This window comes from Gracilinanus agilis, chromosome 6, assembly GCF_016433145.1.
Source record: "Gracilinanus agilis isolate LMUSP501 chromosome 6, AgileGrace, whole genome shotgun sequence".
Classification (NCBI taxonomy): domain Eukaryota; kingdom Metazoa; phylum Chordata; class Mammalia; order Didelphimorphia; family Didelphidae; genus Gracilinanus; species Gracilinanus agilis.
Window position 1 is genome coordinate 126982269 of NC_058135.1, and position 9675 is coordinate 126991943.

The following is a 9675-nucleotide window of genomic DNA, read 5'->3' on the forward strand; positions in this document are numbered from 1 at the left end:
GACCTCCATTGCCTACCCTTACCTTACCACTCTTCCACCTATAAGTCAATACACAGAAGTTAAGGGTTTAAAATTAAAAAAAAAAAAAAAAGTGAGTTGACTGCTGCCTTGAGACTCTCCAAGTAACTTTTTCTTAGATCTTTGAGCAGATCTAAGCCTTATACAAATGAACTATAACTCAGTAACTGCTTTTTCTCAAAAAATGACCTCATGCCTCCAAAAGTGTAAACTGTCACTCCCTTAAAGGGGGACTCTCTTAATAGAAAAAGGGAGAGAGGAAAGAAAAGTGAGACAATAGAGAAAGAAATTGAGAGTAAAGAGAAAAGACAAGGTCAAATTTTTAACTCACCTTTGAGGTATTTAAATGTGAGTAGATCAAGTCATTATCAGATTATTGTTTCCATTGCAATAGTAGTGGGTAAAACAAATGATTTTAGGAGGTATTTTTTAAAACAGGGAACTAACACCAACTTCAAGAATCCTGTTACAATGAGGCTTCAGAAGAGTTCTTAATTACTGATGATTTATCTGTAGTCTCAATAGTCAGAAATGATGCACACACTATGTGCAACTATGGGAGCCTAATTTATTGTATGAATTCTTATATTTACTCTAGTAATATGGGAAATAAGCCAGCAGTTGAGTGGAAAATACTACATTACCGCCTACACAAATTTGATTCCTTTTTTTCTATGCACTTAGCTTAATCAATTGAACAAAACAAATGCTAGGTTTTGTTTAGGGCTTCCAGCAGAGAGAAATAAGAAAGTTTCCTTATATACCCAGCCCTAGACTGGATTAATTTTTTCCCCCAATTACATGTAGAAACAATTTTTGGCATTCATTTTCTAACATTTTAAAATTCTTTTCTTCCCTCCCTTTCCCCCTCCCTGAGGGAGTAAGCAATTTGATATTGTTTATATATGTATTGTCATATAAAACATTTCCATATTTGTTATGTTGTGGAAGAAGACCGATTTTAAAAAATGAAGAAAAGTGAAAATGATATGCTTTGATCTGTATTCAGATTCTATCAGTTCTTTCTCTGGAGGTGGATAGCATTTTCATTATGAGTCCTTTAGGATTATCTCGAATCATTGTGTTGCTGAGAATAGCTAAATAATACATCATCTTACAGTATTGCCCTTACTGTATACAATGATCTCCTGGTTCTGCTCATTTCAATTTGTATCAGTTCATGTCTTTCCAGGTTTTTAAGAGGCAGCTTGGTGTAGTAAAAAAAAGACCACTGGATTTAGAGTCAGAAGATTTGAGTTTGAATTCTGCCACACACAGAATCTTGGGCAGACTCTTGGGCAAACTGTCTAAAAGTAAAATGGGTCACTCTGAGAGGTAGAGGTCATCTACTTGAGGTCTTCAGGCTACTTGTCTTTATACAGTGCAATTTTTCAAATGTAAAGTTTCTCATGTCCCTTCCAATTCTGACATTCAATGGTTATGTAATATAATCTCTTTTAGTCACCTTTTTTCTCTCTTAGATGAGAATGTTGAAGAACATGATCCCTCCAGCTTCTTCCAGTTCTAGTACTTCTAGATTACCACTATCTAATCAATACAATACTTATTTTTATGCACTTAAGCCTAGGTCAGAAAAATAGCAAAATGAGCTTTTAGTTACTAGGCAAAAAATATGAAAAGATGTGGAGTTTTTCTATTTGATTTTTTGGAGAGGAGGAAAATAATTTTCCTAAATCTATCAAACTTTAGTTTGGGATATGAAAACTAGAATCACAGCTAAATGGTTATTCTTGAGTTCAGACATCTTTATTTGAAGGTCTTTTGTAATAAGCAACTCTTCAGAGTTACAACCAAGGTCAGGTGATTAGAGTTTTGTCTCAGAGCACCAAAATTTAGCAGGAATTGATAGCACTTGTATGCCTTTAACAGCATAGAAACAATCAAGGTTGGCACCCAGTTAGCAGAACTAAATAGTTAAAATAGGAAACTACCAAGTGTCTTCCCTTACACACCTTCTCCTTCTCCCAATGTAGTTTTACATTGTTCCAGATTCTTTACCCACAGGGAACTCTATCCTTGGGCCTCTCTGCCTTTCCCTGAGATGGTGATGTTCTTTCAGAGTCACCCCACATATTGAAGTTCTTTTTAAAAGTTTTTTGGAGGATATATTTTGTGTTGCTTGCTTTAAGTATTGAAATGGTTATGAGTTATTCTGACAATCTTCTCCTTTAGGCCAAATGCCTATTTGAAAAGCCATTGGCTTTGCTCCTCTCCCCACCTTTTTTTTTTGAGATCCTTCAGAAAATTTCCTTAGGATAATTTGAATATCTCATCCCTAAAGCATTGGAAGAAGATGTGAGAAAGATAAATGTGTCAGGAGCAGGAAGTCTCCAAATTCCCCATCTCAATTGAAGGTGCCAGTATAAACATAAAGCACAATACCTGTACCCTTGGGGAAAGAGGAGGAAAACATAATTGACACCCTCCCCTCCCCAATAGCCATCAGGGAGGGGAAAACAGAAACCTTTTTGAGTCTTGAAAGAATGAAGTTTTTCCATAGCACCCTGAGAGGTCCTTGGTCCTTGAGGTAGGCAGACAGGGGATTATGGTTCCCCCATGCATAAAAGCAGAAGGTTTCAAAAGAACTTAGTTGCTGTTTGGGTCAAATGATATATATAAAGCTCTTTGCAATCCTTGAAGTGCCATATAAATGTGAACTATTATTAACTGAACCACTCTGGCCTGGAGGTGTGTTTCTGAGCTGTGGCATATTTGGCCAAGGCTCCATGGTAATCTCTTCATGGGACTGCTGCCAGACAGCTGGGTCCTTGGGAAAGTGATGAATACCATCTGCTAAGGGATGGCAGAACTATAAGCCAGTAAAGGAGCTGGGCTACAGGATGCAGAACTGAGGTACAGGACAGAAATGGCAAAAGACAGAAGTATTGGAAACTTTTACAGGAGGCAGATCTACAGAGAATTAAAAGCAGAATCTTCGGGATCTATCAGGATGGAATATTATAATACTGTAGACAATGGGGAGCATTTATGAGATGTCAACTCCAGAGTCCTCCCTTTGTGCTGCTGCTCCAGTTGCTACTGGTAAATCATGGAGACTAGGTCTCTGGGTGAGTACTGGAGAGGGGGATTCTTAATGTTCTATGGACTCAGATGTGAGTTCTACCTATATCCTCCAATTTGTACATAAAACTATTCTTTGTTTTGAACCTTGTGAGTCCAAGTGCTTGTAAGGAATGTTGGTGTCTACCCTAGGAATAGGCCAGAATATGACATTCTCAAGTTACATTTTGATGAGGGCAAAAAGCCATAGGAGTGAATCAAAGGCCTCAAAGTTTACTCAGGTCTTTTTGTGTTAGAGTCAAACCTTGAAAATGAAGGTTATACTTTAATATGAAAGTGATATTATAAATAAAAAAGTGAAGGAAGAGCTTCCTTGACCAGATATTTTAATTAATTAGCTACAAAAATAAGCATAGTAAAATATAAAACTGTATCCCTAAAAATCAGTCTTTGTAGAGGACATCAAATTTCATTAAATTACTCAAAATTAATAATGACATTTTCATTACTTGACTCATCATTACAAATTAATTTCATAGTATTATGCTTATTATACTTTCATAGTGTTATGCTTATTATAATGAAACTTATTTTGTTATTTGTTATGATTTCACCAATACTGCAGGAGGAATATTATTACCTAAAAGCTAAATCTTATCTATCATTTATGATAAAATGACCCTATTTCTAGTCAGTCGGATAACATTGGGGACTGGGTGACCTGGAAACTCTTACAGCTCCACTACAACATCTAAAATGAACCTAGACTGTGCATTTGGAAATTTGAAGAGGCTAGGATAGAAGCTAAAGCTAGAAAAAGTCTTAGAAATAACCTGGTCCAACCTCCCCTTCTTTTGCAGATAAGGATACATATGCACATGGGAAGTAAGAGCAGAACCAAGATTCAGATCCAAGTCTTCTGGCTGCAAATCTAATGGTCAAGTTCTCTTTGCTTGTCATATTCATCAGGTAAGTGGCTCAGATCAGACGTGCTAAGCACTACATATCACTTTATGAATTTATTATTGCTCAAAATAATGCTTTAAATTTCTTGTAAATGTGTTTTCATTTTAAAATATTTTCTAGTATTTGATAGTGAAACAGAGTCACTCACCAATCCTATTATTATTGACTCAAATTTTGAACTAATAATAAAATATTCTTCCCCATTCTCTTCCATAGCCATTTAATTCCACACCTAAATGGACCTGTGATCTCATCAATATGGGCACTTACTCCATCCAGCCCACCCATGTCTCGTCATTCTGTGTGACTCTTATCAATGTTCTCCAATAAATATTTCATAGAGAGGCATCCCAGGAAGCTAGGGGCTCTCTTTCTTCCTCTTTTCCACATTGCATAGATACCAATGGGATATGTTGGCTGTCCATCAGTCCATCAATTCCCTGACTAGTCCTTTTTTTAAAGACACATTTCTTTAGTGATATCCTCTAAAAGCATCTGTGAAGTTCTTTTTCAATAATATTTTACAGTGTATTAACTCCCATTTTGTGCTTTTATACTGCCCTTTGAATGAATTTCAATATTAATTGTATCTTTATGTATTGTATCTTTAGAGATTGTGGTATTTCATGACTCTGTTATGTAATATCATTGGAAGAATATTGTCATTTATAATATGGCCTGTGTATCATCAAAAAACTTAGAGTAATTTAATAGGAATACACAATTTTCTAAAGGCGCCCTTTTCCCTCCTATTCAGTTCTGGTCTCAACCAATTTTCTATATCAAATGTGTATCCGAAACATATGTATTTGGAAGCTTGGAGGGTATTCTATCTAAATTTTATATCACAGTCTCATCAATAAGTGTTTTTCATCCACTTAGTTTTTCTTCCATGGATCATTAGTCTGAACTCTTTCAAATAATAAGAAATATCATTTAGGAGGCTCTCCAAATATTCAGGTACTTGATGCAATCAGCACAATGTCATCTAAAACCAGAAACATTTGGAAGAAATTACCATTTATAGGGAATCCATCTTCCACTTGAGCTGTCTGTCCACCTCATCCCTGTCAACCAGTAACCTTATAGTCTAGCTATTATAGTAGTAGATAAAATCACTCCCAGCACCTCAGTGTCCCCTCTGAAGCAAATATTCCCTAGAGCCTTGAACTACCAATAACAATGAACCCAAGAGAGTGAGCCTCCAAATAGTATATATTATTACATAAGATAATATATAAGAATATAAGTATGCTGATACAAGAATAGCAAGTAGAGCTGAAGTGCAGAATGTATGAACAGGAATAATCAAAAGTTTGGAAAGGTAGATTAGAGACACACTGTGAAAGGATTTAAAAGCAAAGCTGAGGAGTTTGTATTTTATCCTAGAGGCAAAGGGAGCCACTGAACATTACTGAGCAAGGGAGTAACATAGACAAATATTTTCTGAAAATTATTTTGGAAGCCCTGTGGTAGATGGATATGATAAACTCATCCAGGATAGAAGGTGAGCCTATTAAATAGATCACACATCTGGAACAGAGCTTTGATAACTTAGTGACAAGACACTTTGTATTATTTTTTATATGCCTTGGATAAACTTAAATACTTTCATTAGGGGAGCTAGATGGCACTGTAGATAGAGTGCTAGACCTGGAGTCAGGAAGACTTGAGTTCAAGTAATCACTCATATTCTTATAAATTTGACTCAGTTCTCTATATATTTGAGACACGAGGCCTTTATCTGAGAAACTGTCTATAAACATTTTTTATAATTTTCTGATTTCCTTCTAATCATTCAATATGGTCTTGATGCCTTTTATTACTTGCTAGCTTGCCTCTTGATTGTGTACATTATTGATTAGACTCCCATGGTTGACAGACAGTGCTGCTAGCCAAAACCAATAGACTCTTTAACCTCAAATTCCTGCTAGAACCCTTACCTTCGAGGTCTCTGTAAGTTTCCCCGTCCCAGAAATTAGATACTCTGATTTCGTCCTCTCTATTTCTTCAACTTCAAGGCTATATAATTTCAGAAGTATCAGCTATTCCCTGAATTCTACCAATCATGCCTTAGTAGATACTTTAGTACGTTCCTGTGACTGACAAAAAATTCATTATTTGATAGCTGATTTCCTTCCAGTAATGAGCTTCTTCAAATATTGCTGGGCTGATCATTAAACAAAAGATGTTTCGCTTTGTGCTGTGCTCATGCTTGAAGTCTTTCCTGCTTGGTGAAATCTGTATAGTATTTAAGAACTCATCTCTATTCCACGATGAAGCAGAGCACTTTAGTTGCAGTATATACTCTTTAAAAACCCTTAAACAACACATTTATAGCTACAATTTGCCCTAAGAGAAGCATGAAGTATATTCATGTGGTGGACAAGGGGAATTTAGGCCAGTGAAGTGTCCTAAGGCAGCCATACAGTCTTCTCATTCTAGTCATCTTTGCCATTAGGATATTGATTTCTGGAAGGCCGTGGGCCTTTTTGTCTTGATTCTAATTTGTACTTGTGTTCTGTTTTGGGTTAGGATAAGTTCTGGGGCAGTGAAGCATTTAGAGGCTAGGCAGGCAAGAAAGCACTTTTCTAAGGTGCAAAGGATGAATTCTCAAATGGTGGCATGAAGCTACCTTGGGAACAGAGCCACCAGCAGTATTCTTCTTTCTCTACAGACATACCCAGTGGCCCCTGGCAAAGAGAGGGAGCCTGCATGGAGGGTAAGGGTTCTATCAGGACTGAGAAGCTAGAAATGAGTGGTAGAGAGAGTCACCCTCATATACTCTTCAAGAAGCCCCTCCTTATCCCATGATCACTTTACCTGAAGCTTTTATGTAATTAATAAGTCTGGTCAAGCAAAACAAATACATTGGTCAAGCCTGAAAATGCCTATTTGTACATCTAATCCATTGCTTCCCCCCAAAAGAGGGGAGAAGCCTGCTTTTTTGGAACATTACTTTTTTTGGAAGTCTGGATCAGTCACAACATTGCTCAGATTCTTGGAATCTTTCAAAATAGTTTTCCTTTTCACCACTGTGATCATCCTATAATTTGTTCTCCTGGTTCCGCTTATTTCATGCAAATTTTGTATCAGTTCATACAAATCTTCCCAGGCTTGTCTGAAGCCATAATTTTAGTTTCTTATGTATGGTAATTTCCCATGACATTTATATTATTGTTGCTGTAATTCAGTTAGGTCTGGCTGTAGGGACCTTATAAGGCTTTCTTGGCAAAAGATACTAGAGTGACTTGTCATTTCCTTCTCCAGTGTGTCTCCATTTTACAGATGAGAAATTGAGGCAAACAGGAGTAAGGTGACTTGCCCAGGGTCACACAAATAGGAAGTATCTGAGACTAAACTCAGATCTTCCTGGCTCTAGTGCTTTATCCACTGCCCCAACCAGCTGCTTCTACATTTGTATGCTGCCATTTTAAGAGCTGTTCCTTAATTAATGGCATGCACTCTGCTTGCAGTTCTTTGCTAGAACAAAAAAGGCTACTATAGATATGTCAGTATGTGTGGTTCTAAGAAAACCTTCTATATGCTGTGGAAAGTACACTGAAACATGGCGTTATAAGAGCAGGATAAAGTCCCCCATTCTCCTTGTAAAAGAGGACAGGAGCAGGCCTGTGATTCCCCCTTCCCCATCTACTTCTTATAAATGAGCAATTTGGGGCTCTTCTGCCTGTTTTTATTTCCCTTTGCTCCTGAGAACATCAAGCTGAGTGTGAGAAAGAACAATGAAAGGAAGAAAGAGGAGAATAAAAGAGGAGAGAGAGGACATGGTGACCATAAATGGATATTTATATATATATATATAGGTTTTAAAGCTTTTAAAACACTTGATATCATTCAAGATAGTTCAGAGTGCTTAGTCTACATAAGGTACCCTTCTAGGCACTGTGAGGAGACACAGAAGGATAGTGTCAGATCCCTGGATTTAATTGAGTTGGAGAGATAAGAAGACAAAAGTTAAATGAAAATACACAAATAGGGGAGATGTGCAGGGGAGGAACTTATAGAGGGGAAAGCACACTGGACTAGGAGTCCAAATCATTCCAGTACTATTTCTGTCACTAAAAGCTGGGTGACTTTGGACAAGTCATTTAATCTTTCCATGCCTTTCCCAATCACCCTGGGGCTCAAATATCTTCCCCTTCCTCCAAACTCCTATCAAATGTCTGAGCTTGACCATTTATTTGGGACTTATTGTAGCAATACATTTGCATGAAATGTCATCTCTTCAATTCAATTCAGCAAAGTTTATGAAGTCCTTATTAAGAGCAAGACACATTTCTGTGCCCTGAAGATATGAAGACAAAAATGAAGCCTGTCCTCACGGAGCTTACACTCTATTGGGAGCCTGCCATATGTATGCAAGGACAGAGACACAAAGTGTATTCAAAGCAACTTCCAGAGATACAGAGAACTGCGAGCTGAGGAGATCAAGAAAGACCTTGTGGAGGGGCTGGCATCAGAGCAATATTTGAAAAGAAACCAGAGTTTCTGAGTGGTGGAGGAGTGTCTTACTGGCCTTTCTTTCTCTGACGGCATCTTCTAAACCCTTAAGAAGTTTTTGCCGATTGATTAAAAGGTGGCTGGTGGCATAGTAAATAAAGAGAGTCTTAGTCCTGGAGTCAGGAGGATCTGAGTTCAAATCCTTCCTTAGATGCTTATTCATTGTACAAATCACTTAGCCTCTCAATCTCAATTTCCTAATGTGTAAGATGAGGCTAATTATAGTACTTACCTCGGAGGGCATTGCAAAGATCAAATAAAATGATGTCTATAAAGCATTTTGGAAACTAGCTATTATTATTATTACTGGGATCCTAACAATTATGCATCTGGTTTTAGGGAGCCCCAGTAGCTTGAAGAAATTTGCTGCTAACAAATTATATATACATATTTGTATATAATATTATATATTCATATTATATATTATGTTAAATATATGCCATATAATATTATATATATTTAATTTCTACATATATACAGCACATGCATATATAATGTTCTTTACATCATATATGGCACATGTTTTGATATAAAAATCAATTGGTGCATATGTGCACACATATACACATGCGTATATAAGCATGTTTGCATGAATGCTCATGTGCACATGTGTCCATGTGCACCAAGTTATGTGCATATTGTACAGTGCATATGCATGTTTGTATCTGTTTGCATGCATGTGTGTTTATGTGTATATTATACACGTGCAGTGTGTTTATATTTATGTGTGTATACATGCATGTGTTTGGTGTGTATATATCAGCACTTTTTGATATAGTAAAGAATTGGAACCATCATTCGTGCTCCTCAGCGGGGAAATGGATGAACAAATTATAGTATTTGAATCTACTAGAATATCATTGCTCTGTGAGAAATGAGGAAAGCAACAGATTCAGAGAAAACAGAATAACTATGATGAGATACAGAAGGAACAGAACAGAACTGAACAGAACAGAACAGTGGCCACGATAATGTAAAGGAAATTAGCTTGGAAAGACTTAAAAACTCCCATCATTGAAATGACCAAGCATGACTTGAAAAGACCGCCGATGGAGGGTGCTTCCTATCACCAATGTTAAAAGTTGTTTTGGTTGGGTATATTTATTTGTTAAAAGAGAAGGAGTCCGT